At 50.1% G+C, this 20,940-nt stretch overlaps 1 protein-coding gene and 1 non-coding gene across 6 annotated transcripts in view; one reads left to right on the top strand and one right to left on the bottom strand.

The window, feature by feature from the left end:
- RXRG (retinoid X receptor gamma) overlaps nucleotides 1-20,940 on the top strand; it is a 210,885-nt gene that overhangs the window by 125,023 nt on the left and 64,922 nt on the right. For all 5 annotated transcript variants that reach the window (XM_045081190.1, XM_045081188.1, XM_045081189.1 and 2 more), the window contains one exon: nucleotides 15,410-15,524. The gene's annotated coding sequence lies outside the window, so the exon portion shown is untranslated. The remainder of the gene's footprint in view (nucleotides 1-15,409; nucleotides 15,525-20,940) is intronic.
- LOC123392364 lies at nucleotides 12,856-12,995 on the bottom strand. The gene has a single exon (XR_006607095.1). It is a non-coding gene; the product is annotated as a small nucleolar RNA SNORA15 (small nucleolar RNA).

Genomic DNA, 20,940 nt, shown 5'->3' on the forward strand with positions numbered 1-20,940 from the left:
TCTTTGGATGAAGGAGCGCAGGTACCCCACAATGTGCGAGCGTGTGTCCTGGAGAGTCCCGCACCTCTCTCTCTTTCTCCTGTCACAGACCCGAGAACCTGTTGAAGCCAAAGGCAATGAATTCTAGAGTTCAGTCTCAGGTCCGGGAGCCGAGGGCAGGCAGAGCCCGGTGTTCTGGTACTGTAGTCTACAGGGACCTAGCGCTTTTCTTATCTAAGTACATCTTTCTCCCAGCCCATCCCTCCCCCCTCACCATTCTCCTCCTCGAACTTCCCCGTGAATGATGCTGTTGCTTTGACAACAGCTGGGAAGGGGGTTGGGGATGGCGACGTAGAAGTCTGGAAGGTACCATGTCGCTCTGTAGCAGAACCGCTGATGAGACCCGGGAAGGAACCAGAATGAGACGTTAGCCCGAGGATCGCAGACAGCAATGGAAGATGGTTTACCCTGGGCCGGGGAGACTCCTCTTACTCCTTCTTCTGGCCCCCCCAGGAAGCCTCTAGGACTCTGAAAATAATGGATTGATCTCATGGGACAGAGCTGGTGTGTTGCCAAGGGAAAGGCATACTGATAGCAGGTCGAAGCCTCGAGTTGTGGCGGAATTTATGATGGGGGTTTATCAGCCCGGGAGAGAGGCGGTGTGGGCAGGCCTGGGCAGTGTCTCTTCCCGCAGGAATGTTCTGCTTGATCCTTTGGCTACATGAAAAATGAAGTGTGGTGGGCTAGTGGGGAGAGCTCGTGAAGCTTGGATGATCACACAGACTTAGAGGCAGAGGCTGGTTTCAGAGCCTAAAGAATGCCCAGGCAACACCAGTTAAAGGGTGTGGACATAAATAATGGACAACTCCCCTAAAAAAGGTCAAACATTTGACTTCAAATAACATGTTTTTTCTTCCTGAGCCGAGTCACCTGGAGTTGAATGTGGGTCAGAGTTGCATCCACATCTTTCCTTAGCTCAGCTCTTAACTTCCAGATTTTTCTCCCCAGGGTGTATTAAAAACAGCTGCTTCACGAGCCAGCGATGGTTTTGTCTTTTCTCTGTCATCCTGAAGGGAGAAATCTCTTCTGAAGCTTCAAGGTCAGTGGGGAGCTCTTCGGGTTTGGCAATGGAATGAGACTTTGGAAAGCTTGTCTCTTCATGCACATTTTGCTGATGTTAATAAGACTCTAGCATTCTCTGCCTGGGGTCAGGGGTCAGGGGTCAAGGGTCAGGCAGCCATAAATCTGGCCCAGGGAATTTTGTTCGGTAGAACTACTTTCTCTGTTCCTCTTCTGCTAGGCAAGGAAAGGGTTTTTGGAAAAGAAAAAAAAAAAATCTGTTTGCTTCTGAGTTGGGTTTTGTTTTGGTGGCTCTTTAGGGCTAATCTTCTGGCCTGCAAAAGCAGCTGAGAATAAATGTGTCGACCACAGTGGCCGCTCCTTTAGGTTTCAGACTCAGCAGCAGGAGTCCCCAGCTTCCCAGGGACAGGCCTATCCTTAACCCCAAGCTTTGAGGTTGGGTTCATTCCTGGCTGAGGGACGTTAAGGAGACCAAGTTCAGCATCGGGCTGAGTTGGAACCCAGTTTCCCTTGCTGCTGTCTGATCACGTTCTGGCCCACGTCTTCAGTCCCAGGATAGACCCTGGTCCCGATGAGCTGTTCTAACCGTCCTCCTGTTTGTCTGCTGTAGCACTGGTCCTTCTGCCATCACCTGTCCCTCCCTTGGTTTCCAGACAAACACTGTCTCCTAGTTTTCTCCCCACCTCTCTCGAATTTTCACGACCTCCTTGGCAGGCTGTCCTCTGCTCACCCCTGAAATGTTGACATTTCTGAGGTCTCTATCATTTGTCATCTTCTCTTCTCTGGGTAATCTTATTTACACCTGGGACTTTATCACTAAGTCTAGGATACTGACTCCCAGCCATCGAGACCAAGCTCCAGACAGGTTTCCGGAACTTTCTAGCCACATCTACATGCAATGCCCCATAGTAGCCGAAACTTAACCTGTCCCAGTCCGAACTCATTATCTTCCCCCTGAAGCAGAACTTGTTCTGGTCTTGTTTTTGGCGGATGCGTGACCACCCTCCCGGTCCCTCGAGTAAACAATCTCGGAGTCATCCTGGACTTTGCTCCCGCATCCCCCATGTTCAAGCAATCCTGAGTTCGGACGTTTTCACTTCAGACATTTGTCTCAAGTCCGGCCTCTGACTTCAATCTTCCATGTTCGCTGCCCTTCCTTTGGCCCAAACCCTCGTCCTCCTTCCCCTGTGAACTAATATTGCAGTTCCTGAACAAGCATCAGCTCAGAAAAATAGTAGTTGAAAGAGTGAATAAAGTCCCTAACCCGGACAGACTGTTGCGAGGATTATAGGAGCTGCTCTACGGAGAGCATCCTTACTCGGCACCATGACGGGCCCGTAGCTGCCGCTCAGGAAACACGAGTTGTTACACATACATACGGGAAGGGTTGGAACGCATGGACTTTTGGCCCCAGGCTGCCTGGTTTCAAACTCCAGTTCTATCATGTACATTTCTTGTGTATGTGATGTCTGTGTCTCCATTTTTTTAATCTGTAAAATGCAGAAGATTATCATACAGCTGTTGAGGATTTAATTTATGTTAAGTGATTTAATTTATGCCAAGCTTTCGAACTGTGCCCAGCATATGGTGAGTGCCCGATATGTGCATTCTCGCTGTTACTATTTTTCCAAGTTTCCTGCTTCCTGGCTTTCATGGTCAACATGGTGGTCTTTATTAGAGGAAATGGGCATTATCTGAGTCCTTGTGTCTGGCACCCTAAACTTATATTGAGGAAAAATTGTCACGTCATTTTCACTATGTGTTATCTCTGTCTGCCATGAACTTGATCCATCCCGAATCTCAGTCTTTTTGCAGTATTTTATAATAGTTCTTTAGGACAACCAGCTGTCCTGATTTGCATGGGGCTGAGGGGCTTTCCAAGAGGAGGGACTTTTCATGCTAAAACTCAGAGAGTCCTGAGCAAACCAGGACCGTTGGTCATCCTGTCCTTTACCCTGAGTATCTCGAGCCCTTCTTCTGAAACTCAGCTTCTACACATAATCCACCAGGTATATTTCAGAGGCAAAAAAAAAAACAAAACAAAAACAAAAACCCAAAAGGCGTAAGTCAAGGTGATGGGCTTTCATAGCACAGTGGGTACATAACCTGGGAACTCTCACGGGCCATCTCCTGTTCTTATCCATCAGAATGCCCATATCCTGGGAATTTCTGGGACATATGAAGGCCTGTTTCTTACTGGGGAGAAGAACAGCTTCTGATTTCTGGCTCTGTCTTTAAACACCACAGTTCTCAGGGCTCCTGCATGCCTCAGTCGGTTAAGCATCTCCCTTTAAGCCAGGTCCTGATCCCAGGGTCCTGGGATCAAGCCCCCCGTTGGGTTCCCTGCTCAGCGGGGAGTTTACTTCTCCCTCTCCCCCTCCCCCTCCTTGTGCTTCTTCTCTCGTTATCTCTCTTTCTCTATCAAATAAATAAATAACATCTTTAAAAAGAAAAAAAAAAAAAACCCGACAGCTCTCTCCAGCCGAGTCTGCGCTGAAGAGTTAACAGAAGCCCCTTCCTCACCCCCACCCAGGGCTTCTCTCCAGAGGGACCGTGGGGCCCGCAGGGTCCTGGTGGCACCTGACCAGCTCTGAGCATAGCCATTGCACGGAAGGATGTTTGCAGTGAAGTGGGTGGGGGCTCTGCTCCCCACCAAATACTGAGCAGCCTTTCCCTGCTTGACTCCTGGGCTGTCTCCTGCCGGCTTTCTAAGTTGCAGTCTCTCTCTTCCCCTGTTGGCACGAGACTTACCTTCACGGGGAAGGAATCAATTCACATCATTTCCCAGCCCAGGTCTGTTGGTTCTGGAGGCCCACAGTGTCCGTGGCAAATCCGTGGCTTGCTCTTTGGTTCCTTGACTGGGAACACTGACCATGACCCAAGGTGCTGGGCTAAATGCGTTCCGGGCCCCATCTCAGTCCTTGAAGGAAGGCTGGGGCACTCCCCCCACTTCCCGTGAAGGTCATCGCGTTGGTCGCTGGAGTTCATCTTTATTCTGTTTAGGTAGAAAGAACTTCAGAGGTGCAAACATATCATCAACAGAGTGTTTTTTAAAAGCTTTTAAAATACTGTATGCCTTTCTCAAGCCATGCTAACATGTAAGCCCTCATTTTTTTTTTTAAGGTTTTATTTATTTGAGAGAGAGCAAGAGAGCACAAGAACAGGTTGGGGGAGGTGAGGCAAAGGAAGGGGGGCCGTGGGGGGAGAAGCAGACTCCCCGCTGAGCAGGGATCCTGACCTGGAGCCCGAAACCAGAACCCTGGGATCATGATCTGGACTGAAGGCAAACAACCCACGGAGCCACCCAGGTGCCCCAGCCCTCATGTCTTCAGAGTTGATGTGCTAATCGCAAGTTCAATGTGACTCCTAACTCGACCTCTGAAAAAATGATTGCATGACATTTCCTTAACCCGATGTCACTTTTAGTTGGTGTCTGAAAGTTATAAGGCTGGTTTTCTTTTAGAATATCCTTAGTGAAGATGTCTCCTAGAGCCACGCTGACCTTGCCTTGCTAGTAGTAGGAGTCAGGCTTCTGTGCCATTTGAGGCTGTGTCTCTCACTTGTTTTTCAGGCAATTTCCATGTTGGCTTGAGCTGACGCCCCGGCTTTGTGCCTCACACCCACTTTGGCGTATAATTCAAAGTGCAGAAATCGCTCAGTGGAAAAAAAATTAAGTCAATCCACAAACTAAGGCTCTGGGGACATCTCTGTTAGGGGGACAGGTTCGATGACAGCTGCGTTATTCTAGGCACCTATAAAGGATGGTCAAAATACCTCTAATTCCTTGACAGCCATTTGTGTTTCAATGTCTGCGCTGCCTTAATCCTCACCATCGCTTTATCAAGTAAGTGGCTTTTCTTCATTCTACAGAGGAAGAAACCGAGGGTCAGAGAGTTGCTCAAGGTCTCCCTTGAGAGAACAGAGGCCTTGGGAAGCAGACCAAGGTTAGTCTGGCATCAACCCCACCGTCTTCACCAGTGAGCTCTACTGTCAGACGGTGCCAAGGGCAGGGTGTCTGCGGGCACCAACATTCCAGTCTGGACTGTGACCTCACCAGCCTGTGTTCCCCAAATGAGCCCCTGTGCCCATTCCTGGCCTCAAGAGCTCCGGGGGGTCATTCCGGATCCTGGGGTACCTGGGAGGCCTACGCAGGAAGTAATGCTTGCTCACCGTTCCGCAGGGCTAGAGCTTCCTCCGGACATCTTCCCTGGACAGAGGATGGGTGCGGCCAGGGTAAGGACATCGTGGGTGACAGCTGGCCTCGTAGCTTGATAGCAGGGACACGGGCTGACTTTAGACATGTTTAAATCTGTCCCTGACCTTTCCCCAGGCATTCTGCCTCCATCTTGTCTCTACTTCTGGAGTGAAGGATCCGGACAAGTTTCATGATGAGTAATGACAAAAACCCAAGACAATGTTCTCATTAAGAAGGATTTTTATCTTGAAAATGGGGAGTTCTGTGGGCAAGTAGAAACTCCAGGCAACTCCCAAATAAAGACCTGGGTGGCCCTCCTCATTCTTTCCCACACTGAGACAATCCTGATGGAAACTGGAAATTTTATAAGGCTCGAGCAACTTGAAAAATAATTCTCCAACCTATAAAATTCACCCCGCTGAAACCCATCTTCTCTCTTAAGCCAAAGATCAAACTTCTTGCCAGATGTGGTTTCCCAGTGTCTTTTCCGCTTTCAGGTGGGAAAGCAAGCGTTTATCAGTTTTAATATATGTTTTAATATACAGGAACTTGGTCTCCGTAGAGAGGTGTAGGTCGATTCAGTCTACAAACCTGGAGATTTATCGACCAGTGCCTGGACATAACTACATGGATTGTGGTTTTAGTTTTGTAGTTTACCGGGGTGTCCAGAAGTTTGGTTTGGTTTAGAACTTCTACTTAACCACCTCTGTTTTTTGAATCTCGCCTTGAATGAGTGCTTCCTTGGATTTCTTCCTTTTTTCTTCTTCTTCTTCTTCTTCTTTTTTTTTTTTTTGGTTTGTTCTCCACAGCTGGAATCAGGGAGTCGATAGTGTGTAATGAAGGGCTGGAGCCACCCACTGTGGCTTCCAGGATGGCGCCCTGGCTGTGGGAGCACCCGGACCCTGGGAGGCTGACACGGACTCCCTTCTCTTGCCATGACATTGGCTGGAGAAGCTCCAGCTCTGGAATTTCATATTTTTCCACGCTGGTGGTTCAGCTAGCACATGGGAAAATGGGTCTTGGGTGGGGCCTCCTGGCAAGAGATCCAAACTGAATTGGGAATCCGTCCTTGAAGGCCAACTGTGAAAACGTACATGGGCCCGCAGCCCAGATGCCTAAAGGACACTGGGAAGGGTGGAAGCGGGCTCTAGAACATTCTCTGTGACACACGGAAAACACCCTTTATTCACCCCGGCAGTTCTTTCTTTCTTTATGTGCGCTGAGGTCGGGCTATGGGAACGGCGCCTGGACATCTGCTCAGACCAGGGAGAGAAGGTAGAGACACAGCCTGTGGAGGAACCTACTTCAAAGATGATGTCATTTTGGGGCTTGGTTGAAGGATGCATTTCTTAAAAATAAAAAAAGAAAGAAAAGAAAAGAAATGGTAGTCTTCTTATGAGGAAAAGTAGGTAGCTTTGAGTGAGCTTCTGGGATGTATCAATCACTGATTACAGCCATCTTCTAATTGCTCACAGACTTCTGGAAGCTAGGTGCCTAGCTTCCGGAAGGGGTGGGGTGAGAAGACTCGGGCTGAAGAGGGAGGGCCAGGAACAGCCACTGCCCTGCTTCTCGATGGTCCCATCATGGACTCCCTTGGGGGATATTCTAGAAATCTTGATGCCTGGACCGCATTCCAGGAAAATCATATCAGAATGTCTGCCCCGCCCTCCCCATCCGCATGTTTTAACGCCCTCACCAGGTATTCCGCTGGGCGGCCAGGGTTGAGAAGCCCCACACCAGTCGAATCTGACATATGAAGAAATTAAGTGTCCAGACCAGACTCATTTAACCCCTCTTCTGCCACATTAAATAGCTTCTCTCTCCCCCCCCCCTTTTTTTGTAGTTTTGTCATAAATGAAGAGCATACTTCAGAATGTAGGTTTACCAAGTACCTTTAGGAAAAGGATTTCCTTGAAGGCCAGCGGTGATGAGTCACCACAACACTGAGGCTTTTCCACGTGAGGCTCGGGCGGGTGTGAGTTCGTTGTGTCCGGGGCCGGCGCACTGAGCGTGGGCCCCTTCGCCTCTTTCCCGTGCCGGCCTCTGTTTCTCCTCCTGAAACCTCGCACGCTCCTTTGATTACCTCGTTGATGGCAAACACTCTCTGTGAACCTCTAGCTGGTGGTACGTAGATCTACCAGAGTCGCAGATCTCCCTGCATCTGGGGAGCATGTGTCTGGGAGAGCTGTGGCTCTTTGGCAAAGGACACATCCAGACACCCGGGCCTGCACTGCCCTACGGACGTCCGGTTACCAATCGAATGACAGCCAGCCGTGGAAGCTCACCGGTGTCTGTGCAGCCACCTGGCAACTAATATTCTTAGCTGGACTTACCAGCAATACCACCTAAGCGTATTTATTTTTTTAAACATTTTTTAAAAAAGATTTTTTTGTTTATCTGACAGAGAAACACGGCGAGGGAGGAACACGAATAGGGGAGCAGCAGAGGGAGAGGGAGACGCAGGCTTCCTGCCCAGCGGAGCCGGATGTGGAGCTCCGTCCCTTCAGGACCTGAGCCGAAGGCGGACGCTTCACGGCCAAGCCACCCAGGGAGTATTTAAACAAGATGTCAAGGTGTTCTGGTCTCTGAAAAAAACCTGAATTTCTTTTTGGGTTAAAAGATTGGGCAAATCGGGGCACCTGGGTGGCTCAGTCAGTTGAGCGTCTGACTCCTGCTTTCGGCTCGGGTCATGATCTCAGGGTCAAGAGACTGAGCCCCGTGTTGGGTTCTGCGCTCAGCGTGGGGTCGGCTGGAGATTCTCCCTCTGCCCCGCCCCCTGCCTGTGTGCTCTCTCCCTCTCTCTAAATACATAAATAAAATCTTTAAAAAAAAACGAATGGACAAATCTATGATGTAGTTTTTAAGGCTTTTAAAGAAATTGCCTTATTTAGACTAATGGTCTTTAACTCAGGCCACATTAGACGCACCTGGGGGATTAAAAAAAAATACCGTCACCTGGGTCCACCTCAGAGGTTCTGATGCAGCTGGTCTGGGGCGGGGGGGCGGCTAGAGCACTTCCGCGTCTCCTCACTGACTCTCACGGGCAGCCTGGGTTGTCCCTAAAACAGGGCTCTGAGCCCTGCGTTTTTCACTGAGACCTTAGTGCTAGAGCAATTCCATTCATTTTATTTATTCAACAAATTTATGTTTAAGAGGGAAAATATTTTTTAAATACTCCCTCGGTATTTTCTCCTCCAGTTGACCGTACAGTTTTTCCCCTTCCCCTTTGCAGCCTCATGATGGCCAGAGCAGAGATTTATCAGGCCTGGGAAGGAGAAGGTGGGTGCTGCCAAGAAAGGTGATTTGCAACCCTAGATGCCCTTTAGAACCACTTGGGAAGCTTTAAAAAAATTGCTGGTGTCTGGGAGCCACTCCAGACTAATTAAATCAGAATTGGGGGGTTGGGCCCAGGGATTACTATAAAAATACTCTGGGCATGATACTTTTTTGTTACGCAGCCAAGGTGGAGGACGATGGTTCTAGCAAGAAATGGATAGCTTACCAATTTACAATGAGATTCTCATTTATTAAAATCTTGCATTGTCTCATCCCAGCTTTTGAGCTTAGGGGAAATTATCTAGGCCCTTGTCATTGGAAAAGATGGAGATTAGTTATATTGTTGATACGATTTTATGATTTAACCTAATATATATTTACTGGACAAGTACTACCTGCAAGGAAACCGTGGTTAGAAACACCTCCCGGGGACTTTTTGCTTGTTGACTTTGGGTCAGAAAGGAGACCCGGGTGGGTATTTGGGTCCAGGTCCCAGCAGGAACTTGATGGCATGCCCACACCAGATGGCTGCGTAGGATGTAAAGAGGCTGCTCCTATGATACAGGCAGCATTTAGCGAAACTGACCAGGAAAGATGCAGCTTACAGGACTGGCCAGTATCACGGGGAGCCGGGAGCATCCCTGGGCTGGGGTTCGGTCAGACAAGCTGTGTGGCAGAAACTGTGAACTTCTTGAGAAGGACACAGCGATGCACAGGGACCCTTTCTGTCTAAGCGAACTCCAGCTGAGTTCCCTTCGCACGCAGCCTAGAGTATTAAGTCATTCACAACGGATCCAAGGGGGTGAGGAGTTGTAATGACAGAGTCTACATTTTGAAACGGGGTAGATGAAAGGGAAGGGGTGGGTAACCCCTGATTCTGACTGTTCCAGTAGTTTATAACCACTGCCTCGTCTTGTGGGGCTCTGCCTCCGAGGCTCACCCCAGCTGGAGCTTCTGGCGGCAACACACACAATGCCGGCACGTCATTCATTCATTTATACGTTTGCTCGTTCTGTTAAAACTGAGAAACACTGAACTGAATGGCTACCACGTGCGAGGCGCCCTTCTAGGATACTGCACGCGGCTTCTGGCAACAGGGGCTGGAGCTTCAAAGGAGCCTGCGTTGGGTTCGGCTGGCCCCAAAGCGGGGTGTTCACACCTGTCAGAGGATCGCGGAGGAAACACATGGGCGCAGTCCGGGTGAGATCACAGCTTGCCTTAAAATAAAATCCATTCCTTAAAGGTGCCTTGTAAACTTATATTTTGCACTGTGCTTTTAATTCACGGTAAAACCACAGCAAAGAAAAGCAACTTGGTGCGGAATAGCGGCGCCAGATAAGTTGGCGTTGACGCTAACTAGCCGCATAGCATTCCGCTGTTGTTTTGGAAATGGCCGTTTTCATTTTTTCCTAGCCATAGGGATGGGACTTGGGCGCTGGTGGTGGGGTGGGGGTGGGAAATGCCACTGGAGAAATTTAAGAGACGAAGGAGGCTTTTCCTCTTACGTTGGAAGCTACGGAGATTCGTTCGGACCAGAGCAGGCTGGTTGGCCAATGCTCGTGTTGGCCAAGGGAGGCAGGTGCACCAGTAGGGCGCTCTCACCGTCGTCCAACCTCAGTGAGAACCCAAGACTGGACTGGGTTCCAGGAGGAGCATGGGAGAGGACTGACGAGATTTATTTAGGGACATCACAGGGGTGACATTCGAAGGGAAAGGAAGAAGGATGGAGCCCTTTATAACCCGGGGGTGTGGCGTTGTCTCCATTCCCGAGACACCAGGGGATCTCATTGTTGCCGGTGGATGCTGCTTGAAGGCCACTAACTTTCCTTCTAGATGTACTCAGGGTGCCTTTGGGGTGTTAATGTGGTCCCACAGGCAAGGGGAGAGGAGCAGCAGCCGCCCCTTGCAAGGTCATCCTGGCATCTCCCCACCCTGCTGTTGTCAAGCCCCTGACCTCATTTGCTTCTGATGTGCATCCTGAACTTCAGGCGACCTATATTTAGAGTATGCAAAAAGGGTAGAAAGCAAATAGCCTTTCTGCGCTAAGGTCAGAGTTCACCTGTACTTGATAATGCCGCTTTGATCTCCAGGACCCTGCCTGTCAAGAGATCTATGGTGTCTGTCAACCAGCTTCGCCCTGCACTTGACCTTTTGCTTGCCTGGACCTGTAGTTACTGCCAAGACTCTAATCCCTCAGCATGTCACTTCTGGCCAAAAAAAAAAAAATCCCAAAGCCAGAGATTCAGACATTCCAGATTCTGCTGTGGCCCCTCACAAAGGCATTTAATATAGAGGCTTTCTGAAATTAAAAAAACAAGAGGGCAAAGAAGTGGTCTTAGGTAATTTCAACAAATTATAGAGTCAGTGATGCAGATCTTGGCAACAGCAGTTTGCTTGGCCAGAGTCTTCCAGAAGGTGCTTGGAACCCCAAGTGGATTCTAATAGAACTGGTGGGGATGGAGAGAATCTTTGCTACAGCTCCCCGTTTGGGGGCAGGTAACCCTTCAGAGATCAAAGACAGATGCCTATCTCTTATCCATGGCAACATTCCTCAGCATGCTTTCCTTCGATTGGCTCATTTTGGTATTTTATCGCCCTGGCAGCTAAAAAGTGCTTCCTTACGTCCAGCTGGACTCTTTGCTACTTAATTTAAACATTGATTATCCATCCCTTGTCAACATGGGTTATTTTTCTGTGGATCCGTTCCAGATGTGCACGTGGCTTTCACAGTGCGGTGGACATGTCCAACCTGGACAAGATATTCTTGGGGGCTTGACGGCTACATAGGACATCGGGACCGCTGGCCCCAGACTCGGGAAGAGCCTGCTTGACCTGGGACGAGTTGCTTTCCCTGTCAGGCACCCCATCCCTCGCCTCTAAGGGAAGGGAATCCATCACACCATTGCTAAGATTTCCAGTTTTGGCGATTGTGTGCTTTTGCTAAGAACGCTATATCCGAACAGCAAATCTGTGCTCAGCTGGTAACAGACACAGAGAGGATTCATCAAGCTGGATTCCATCCTGAGGATGGCCGTCCGAGGGTTCTTTCAGCACTGACTAAACCTTTCAGCCAATGCACTCTGTCCCTCCCAGGAGTGATCTGTCCCTTGTAGAAGTCAGTACGGGTGCTTGGTGGTGAGGTCCCTTTCTTCACCGAGAGCAGCAAGCACCTGGCTTAGGAGCAGGTGGGACCAGCTTCTAGTCCCTTCTTTGCTGTCAAAGCCAATCTATTAAAATGCCTCTGTGATTCCAGAAGGAAAACAAGTGCCCGTGAAGAAGAGGTTATAAATACATCTAATTATAAATAAATCCCATTAAAAATAGATATTGACAAGCGGCTCCAGGCTGTGTTGGGCTTGGCCAAGGAGAACAAAGTAGCCGAGTGTCCAGAAAGCAATGCGGGTGACTGTTGAACAGCATGGCTTTGGACTGCGTGTGTCCACGACATTTGTGGATTTGTTTTGATAAAAACAGCACAAGACTGTGATTGGTAAGGCTTCCAGTCAATAGTAGGCTGTTAGTGGTTAAGTTTCTGGGGGATCAAAACTTCTATGTGGATTTTTAAACTGTGTGTGGGGGGTCGGCAGCTCCCCTAACCCCTAGACCACACAAGGGTCCACTGTAATATTTTCTTGAATGACTCCTTGCTGATATCTTTGTGGTAGTAGATGGTTCTTAACTAGCTACTAAATCCTGTAGGGTGGTCAGAGAAGGGTTTGGTCTGGAAAGTTCAGTAAAGTGGGACCTGGGTGGCTCAGCTGGTTAAGCGACTGCCTTCAGGTCATGATCCCAAAGTCCTAGGATGGAGTCATGCAATCGGGTTCCCTGCTCAGCGGGGAGTCTGCTTCTCCCTCTGACCCCCTCCCCTCTCATGCTCTCTCTCTTCCCCTCTCTCGGAAATAAATAAAATCTTTTTTTTTTTAAGTTTTTTTTTTTTTTAATTTATTTGACAGACAGAGATCACAAGTAGGCAGAGAGGCAGGCAGAGAGGAGGAAGCAGGCTCCCTGCGGAGCAGAGAGCCCAATGTGAGGCTTGATCCCAGGAGCCTGGGATCATGACCTGAGCCGAAGGCAGAGGCTTTAACCCACTGAGCCACCCAGGTGCCCCCAATAACATCTTTTTTATTTTTATTTATTTATTTATTTATTTATAGCTGTAGAATCATTTTTAATACATAAAACACAACGTAAAAATCATTAATTTCCTAAGAATGTGTTATAGTCACAATGTTAATATTGTATTTGAAAGCACTATAAGCAACACATCAAATGGCAAAATGGTTTAATTTAACTAGTATCTGCAAGCTTTTAGTATTAGCTCATTTAACTGTACCCACTTTTAAATATGATATGCTATGAAAAAGCTTAGCATACCATCACAGGCATTTTAGAGGGAAGACTTTACTTTTGCATGATGTCTGGCTGTGTAAACTACCGATAAAAAGAACACAGTATTCAGCCATGCCTAACATCTTTTTTTTTTTAAAGAAAGTTCAGTAAGAGTAGAATTAGGACTTAATAAATATTTATCTTCTCTGTATCACAGGACTGACACAGAAACCCCACGGAGGGGTTAGGTGTGACCATGTTTTGGGACTTTGGAAAGAGAGAGTGGCAGGCACTCACTCTCTAAAAGCTCCAGGGAGCCCCTCGCAGGTGTGGCCGAGGGGACGGTGCCCCCAGAATCAGAAGGCCTGGACTTCTGCCCTGGGTGCCGCAGGTCCTAGTTGGGTGACCTTAGGGAAGTTCACTTCTTTAAGCCTCAGCTATACAGTAACACTATGTGAGGCGATGGATAAGAAGGCAACCCAGCATCGTTCTGGCACGTGGGAAAAACTTGAACACTAGGTCCTCGCAGTGGCCATCTGGGGTCTGGGCTGGTGGAGGGACCACAGCGCGATGGCGGCCGGCCATGCGCCACAGCCGAGAAGCTCCCAGGACCGCTCAGGCCCCATGATGAGCTCCTGTCCCCACTGTATGCGTTTGCCAGGGCCACCATGGCGGAATACCACAGACTGGGTGGCTCAAACAGCAGGAATCCATTTTCTCTTGGTTCTGGAGCCCGGAGTCCAAGCTCGAGGTGCTGACAGGGCTGGTTCCCCTGAGGATTCTGCTGGGCTTGCCAGCGGCTGTCCCCTGGCTCCGTCTTTGCGGGGCCATCCCTCTGGACAGATGTATCCGCGGGTCCCCCTTTCCCCTCCTCCTCAGGGTACGGGTCAGATTGGACTATGCCCCTCCCCCCCACTCTCAATTTAACGTCATCATCTCTTTAAAGGCTGCCTCTCCACGGTCACATCCTGAGGTGCTGGGCTTAGGACTTCAATATAGGGATTTGCTGGGAGGCAGACGTTGCTCAGGCCACAAGGCCCAGGCCCTCACGGAGCCTGCGAGAAGTGAGTGATCGCAGGGGCCATGGGGGGCTTCGCAATCCAGCTCCCATCTGGGAGTCAGCGTTCAAGGTCAAGCCTGCTTGTCCCTCCCCCTTCCTTCCTCTTCTGGGAGGAAGACTGAAGCTCACACCTCCCTTTTGACAGCTGAATGCCACTCCTTTTTAAGAGATCCTTGACATGAGGCTGTTCAGGCTTGTGAACAAGGACACTGACGATGCTGGGTCCTGGGGTAAAGCCCTGGGCCTCTCCGGTGGGAGGGAACCTTGCAGAACCACCTCATAAAATGGCTTCTGAGCACTGAAGGCTCTGCTGCCGGATGGCCTGGGTGAGGCCAGGAGACAGAACGCCAGAGCTCCACCCTGAGGGGACTGAAGGGGGTTCCCATCTCCTGTGCCTTCCGCTTTTCTTCCCTCAGCACCCCTCCCGCGTGGTGACTCATCCAAAACCCCATACACCCAGCCAGCTGTTTGGAACCGAAGAAATCACCACAGCCAGAGGCATCTCGGGCCCAAACTCCCTCCTCCCCCCTCCTCCCTCTCCCTTCCCCTCTTCCTGTCCCTCTGTCTGTCTCCATTTTATTGCTCCTTCTCCAAGTCCCTCTTCCCCCCACCCCTTCCCATTCTTACCTCTTTCAAGGCTTAATTTGGTTATCTGGAGACCGGTCAATGTCTGATCTATGAAAAAATTAGTATTTCCCAAACTAACAGTTCTATCAAAGCCCTTAACCCTGTTTTTTCTTAAACACGATCACTTTTCTTATCATTCTTACCTAGAGTACTAGCTTCTTATGGACAGGGACCATGTTGTGCCCTCCACGACCCTCAGCTCAATGCCTTCTATGTAGAAATACACACTATTTGAAGAAAGCAATGAGACTTTCAAGGAAAATCATACACTCCGAGAAGCTCAGGCCTGCAGTTAGCACTAGGGAAACTTTGTAAGCCCCTCAGTGACCCAGACCTAGAGTTGCAGGGAGCGATCAGCATGGGGTTTCCTCATCCTGGGGCTGCAGCTTGAACCACTGAGGTTAGCCACAGATACGGCCAGCTCGCTTATTTAGAGAACAAGCAACAAATATGACTTTTGACAGTAAAAGAGAAAGCAGAGAATCGTTTAGTTTTTGTAGATGTAAATGCCTGGGTAAAATACACCCCCTTATGAACTAAAAATGATTTTATCATGATTATGTTTAAAAATATTATCTTCCCCTCTTTTGGCTTCGGAGTTAGAAATTCCGAGTTAGAAATAAGATGGGGACAGTGGGCTCTGAGCTTGGTCCTCATCTCATTTCTGTCCCTTGCTTTGCCAGGGGAGAGGAAGGTGGGGGCTCCTGAGGACATTGAATGAATGGCCTTGGGTCTCCCATCTCTGACCTCACCTACACTCCTCTCCACTTAGAAATAAGAAACAAGGATTGGGCGTAAGTGTGAAGCCTCTACTTGTTCATTCATCTATCCATTCAACAATTACTTACTGTTCTTTTTGCCAGGTCCATGTGCTACAGAGATGAGAAAGTCACAATCCCCATCTGCAAGAAGTTCACAGTCTACTGGGGAGTAGACGTGCCCCCAAATCATTCCTGTATACCGAGCTACTAGAAACAGGTATGAAACACTATGGGAGGGCCGGAAAGGGTCTCTATCTTTGCATGAATAGAAGGAAGGTTAGAGACCTCTGAACGAGGCCTTGAAGAACGAACACAGTTTTGCTGGATGGTATGGTGTGATTAGGACCACTAGTACTATGGTATCCAATATGGTAGCCACTAGCCTCATGTGGCTGTTTGGATTTAAATTACTTAAAATAAAACAGAATAAAAAACATAGTTGTTCAGTTGTTCTGGCCACATTTCAAGTGCTCAGAAACCACACGTGGCTAGTGGCTATCATATTGGACTGGGAAGATATGGAACATTTCCGTCACTGTAGAAGGTTCTATTGGATAGAGCTGTTTTAGACAGAGAGGACATCATGCTGATTTCCCAGACACCATTAGCTATGGTCTGAAAATACTTCTCTGAGCCTGCTTTCTATGCTACGAGCCTCGGAGCCTTCACATCTGCCTGTGGATAGAAAGTGGCCCTTGGGGCAAGGCCTGGAAATCTGGGTACCCAGGGATTACAGCATGAGGCTCGTGGGTAAGCCCTCTTCGTGGGCCATAGACTCCGGGGGCTGAGCTGTGCTTCTGTGCCCAGGCGGTCATCAGCGAGGATTCACCAGCTGACCTGAAGGCACGCTACCTTGACATCTCCATTGGGCACCCAGTGGGCATCCAAACCTGAACCCCATCTGCTCCCCTGCAGCCCTGCCTGTCTCAGGTGGTGGCACTTCCATTCTTCCAGCTGCTCAGGCCCCGACCCAGCGAGTTGCCCTACCTCCTCGCCTCCCTGCCCTTTCCCTCCGCCCAACCTCTCCGTGCGTCCTGTTGGCTCTACCTTCCCAGTATGGCTCGGGCTGACCACTTCTTAGCGTCTCCATTGTTGCTCTGGTTTGAAACTCTACTATCCGTCACCGGGATTTCTGTAGCAGCCTCCTAACTGGTCTCCCAGCTGTCCCCACTGGCCCCTCCCATACCTTCTGTCCCCAGTAGAGCAGCCAGAGTGATGCTGCTGTTAAAAGTTAGGTCACGTCAGTCCTTCACTTAAAAATCTCCAGATGCCCCCATTTTACTCAGAGTAAAAGTTAGAATCCTTAACAATCTCCTATAAAGCCCTTGGTGACTGTAGGACCTGGCCCGGTTCCCTCTGTGACTTCAACTCCTACTATTCTCCCCTTGTGTCCTTTACTCTGGCGACAATGGCCTCCTCCCTGTTCCCGAGGGCCTTGGCTCTGGCGTCCCCTCTGCACGGAAAGTCTTTTCTCCGGAGAGCCGTATGCCAACTCCCCTCTTCCTTTGGATCTTTGCGTAAATGTCCACTTCTCAACAAAGCTTAAACAATCGTATTTACAATTATAGCATTAGAGAAACCCGCACGCCCCCGTCTTTGCCCGGCGCACTCCATCCACATTAGGCTACAATACTCTTTTCTCAAATAACATGTAGCACCTAGCCTGCCTCTTCATTTATGGATTGAGGTGCCTCAGTTTTGCTTTTCCATCTCCCCTCACTAGAACATAGGCCTAGTGAAGGCAGAGGACTTCATCCGTACGATCACTGAGAGATCCGTACGATCACTGAGAGATCCTACGAGCCTAGAACACACAATGGTCGGTGGGAAGAATTGGTCTCTTGCTCTCATCCTTGGCTGCTGTCTGCCACTGGGGGGAGGGTCTCCTGTACGTAGGAGCCAATCAGCAGCCTGGGTTGGCAGCCCTAGCTTCTCCTCAGGATTGCCAAGTTGGGCTCCAGGAATGAACTGACTTACAGAAATTCTCCAACTGAAGTTCAGCCCTTAGGTGAGCTGACACCAGAGGATTCTTCTGCTTTTCTGAGGGCCCTGGGTTGAGAGAGGGTTGGAGGGGGCGGTTGGAGCTATAAGGAGGGGATCCTGGGCAGGGTGGTGGGTTAGGGACCTCTGATTGTGTGGTGGAGAGTGCAGCCCACTTGTAGGATGTGTCCAAGGCAGCTGTTCTGTTTTCAAAACTGCTCCATCATGCCCTCCAGTTGTAAGAGCCTCACGTGAGCATCTCGGATGATTCAGAAGCTGAATGGGAGGGGGGAGGAATTCGGGCGTCAGAGCAGAGCTTGTCTATGGTGGATGTGGACTCTTGAGTTGAGCACAGAGCGAGGGGAGGGCACTGCACGCAGGGAATTGGGAGCTCTGCCCCCCCCCAGCCCCCACCGCTAAGCTACGGATTTCTCATCCGTTCAAAGGGAACAGTAAAGCCTGCTGTCTGCCTTTCGGCATTCTTTGGATCAAGTGAAATAATGTATATGAAAATGTTCCAAAAAGAATAAAGTGCTTTGCCAGGATAAAAAATTGCTTTTATTCCAAATGGTAAGTCAAGGGTGAGATTTCTAGGAAGTCATTTGTGTGGGCTGTTACTTCAAATCCTGTCTGTTAAAAAAAAGAAAAGAAAAGAAAAGAAAAGAAAAGAAAAGAAAACAGATCCAAGCCTGGCTTGTTCAAGGAAGAGTGGCAGTGTGCTAGATGGTTTCTCAAGTCCGGGGTCCGGCCATAGCCCACAGTGGTCGTTCTCAGATGCACATACACGGCTTGTCGGAGGGGATCCCTTGCTTGCCTTGGGATGGGGCTGTGGCTGTGTGTGCTGTCCTGGGAGAGGGCCAGCTCCCAGCAGAGCTCCCTGGTGAGAACTCTGACCTCGGCCATCTCCCCTACTCTCTGCTCCTTTCACACGCTGCGCCCAGGCTGGGGGCCCTGCCCTGGCTCGTCTTCCAAGAACCTTGAGAAAAGAGAGCGCACAGTAGGTGCTCAATACTTACACTTTACCAGGACTGGCCCTCGATCCCAAAGAAGGCTCAGGAAGAATCTGCAGACCCAGATTTCAAGGCCTGCCAGGTGCTTTGTATGATTGGAAGGAAGGTCCAAGTATCCGGAGGCGGGGAACGGAACAGAGAGCGTGGCTTTGCTGCCTGTCACATCGGTTTGTGCCCTGCCACTGGGCATGTGACTCCATCTCTCAGGGCCTCAGTGTCCTGGTGTGGAAGTTGCGGATGACAGTGACACAGCCATCACAACGTTGTTGCGAGCATGGCTTTAAACTCCATCTCAAATTCTATCTGCAAGGCCCGTGTTCAGGGCTCAGCTTTGATCGCCTCCTAAGAGAGACAGTCCCCCACCCTAAGGAAGTCCCTGGCGTTGTCACAAATGTAGAGCCCTGTTAATCCTTCCCAACACTTCTTGAGATCTGTGGTATTATATTTGTGTCCGTGTGTGTTGTTTCCCTCCTGGAATGTAACCCCCCCTGCCCCCCCAGGCAGGGAACAAGGGACCACTTCAGTCTTACTCACTGCTGTATCTCTAACTTCTAGAACAATGCCTGGCACTTAGTCGGCCTTCAGTATATTTTCGTTCCCTTTCTTTCCCTTCGGCAGTAAATAGCATGTGGTCTGTCTCAGTGTCTGGAAGATCGGGTTTTCCAGCAGCTTCTCAGCCAAAGGTCCGAGCATGCGCACAGCAAAGAGACTCCAGGAGGAGACCGACCAGTGGGGGCCAGGGAGAGACAGGTGCTGGAGATCTCTTAATCTGAAGCAGCAGAACAGATGCTCTAGGTCTCGCTAATGAACTGGTTTGGGGTGTCCTCTGCCTCCGCAGCCAGACACCTAGAATCCTCAAGGCTGTGGGACAGGTCTAGGCCATGCCCACCCGAACCCCCGGAGAGCTGCAGGGCCATGGGCGTCTCTGGGGAGAGCAGCCGGGTTTTGCAGTCCTTCCCTGCCCCCCCACCCCACCCCAGGGCTGAGTGAGCACCGGACATTCCCGCAGGTGGCCTGCAGGACACTACGGAAGCTGTGACCTTCCTCACCTCGCTCGTGTGCCGGGAAGATGGCCATGAGTGTGTGCAGTGGGGGAGGGAGGGTTCGCGTCAACTTCTGCTGAGAGCACAGAAAGGAAGGACAGACACAAGGGAGATGGAAAAGCAGAGGCGAGAAGGAAGGGGAAGATGGAGAGGGGGAAGAGAAATGTCGGAACAAAGGATTTTTTTTTTTTTAATCTCTAAAGGTTTGAATTGGTGGGAAGGAGCCAGTTAACAAAGAGAGTTTGAAAACTCAGGATCAGGGGTCTGGAGGGCTAATCACAGGCAGAGTCTAGGGTGCTGCTCTCTGGGCGGGCGCAGGTCTAAGGGGCTTCCAGGAGGTGGGACATAGGGGCCTTCTCTGTGGACATCCAGCGGGGTGACCTGGGCTGGCCGAGGGGGCCAGGCATGGGCACACGTGGCACTCTGGTGGAGAGGGAGGTCGGTGATGAAGGGACATGGTTATGTGCCTCCTGACGCCTTCCGGGGATCAAACCTCCCCTCACCTCCGCCCCCACAAAAGCACGTTCCCTGGGCCGCATGTGACGCTGGAAAGTCACCCAGTCTTACCGGGCCTCATACAGAAAATGCGGAGAGAGGGCTGGATGCTGTCCGAGGTCCTTTCCGGTTCAACAACCGTTGAAGTTGCTTGTGACGGGTTTAATGGCTCTGCTGTTCGCGGGGGTCTCCGGAGGGAACAACTTTATGCAGTGATGCTTCTGACTCCCAGGGAAGCCTCTGGCCAAGTCTGATATGGAGGACGCGGCTTTGGGATGGTGGGGAGGCGTGCAAGTGGGTATTTGTTCGCCCTCAGGAAGCTCTGCTGCCCGATCTAGGTCTGGTTGAGCCAAGCATCGCGGTGACATCTGTCTGCGAGGAGAGACGTGCTTCCAGCACCGGCGCTGGGTGGCACACGCAGAAGTGACAACAGCAGAAAATTGGCCGGGTGGGGCAGGGGTTGCTGGTGAGGTGATCGGATTTCTCAATTATTTCTCTACGCCGACCGGTTCGGGCTGAAACAGCAGCTGGGGCTCTTTAGTTTTGCAGGGAGGAGGTCTCAGGAGAGATGCTACAGGCCATCTTTCAATTTGGACTGGGGTGTAGGGGGGTGTTGCTGGGTGATGAATGCGTGTGTAAAAAACCAGGTATGGCTTTATTTTCCAAGCTGGTGGAGCAGGTCATGTCAATGACATTAGTTTTTTTAAAAAGAAGCAAAGCAAACAAGCAAAATACTCTGTTTGGGTCTGTAATAGTGTTCATGTGTGTTGTCTGTTGGGGGCAGGGGGCTGAAATCCCAAATCAATAAGGTCATTGAGTTATCTCCGTCAAGGGTTTAAGGCTATTACTTTAAGTGCGCACCGGGCAGTCGGCTGTGCTGGCGGTAATCAGCTTCGGCCTCATTGGGCATATTGATCTCCTCCAGTGTTCTGGAAACATCAGCGACGTTTTACCCCTACCCCTCCTCCTCCTCCCTCCTCCTCTTCCCGAGGCTTCTGAAAAGCAAAAACACAATTCTCTCTGCTGGCTGCGCAGCAAGTTTTCCACTTCACATCATCATCATTTGTTCTAAAAGCAAAATGCAATTTTCTGCAACTCTTTACAC

This window comes from Mustela putorius, unplaced genomic scaffold (assembly GCF_011764305.1).
Source record: "Mustela putorius furo isolate JIRA1106 unplaced genomic scaffold, ASM1176430v1.1 tig00000508_pilon_pilon_pilon, whole genome shotgun sequence".
NCBI classification, from domain to species: domain Eukaryota; kingdom Metazoa; phylum Chordata; class Mammalia; order Carnivora; family Mustelidae; genus Mustela; species Mustela putorius.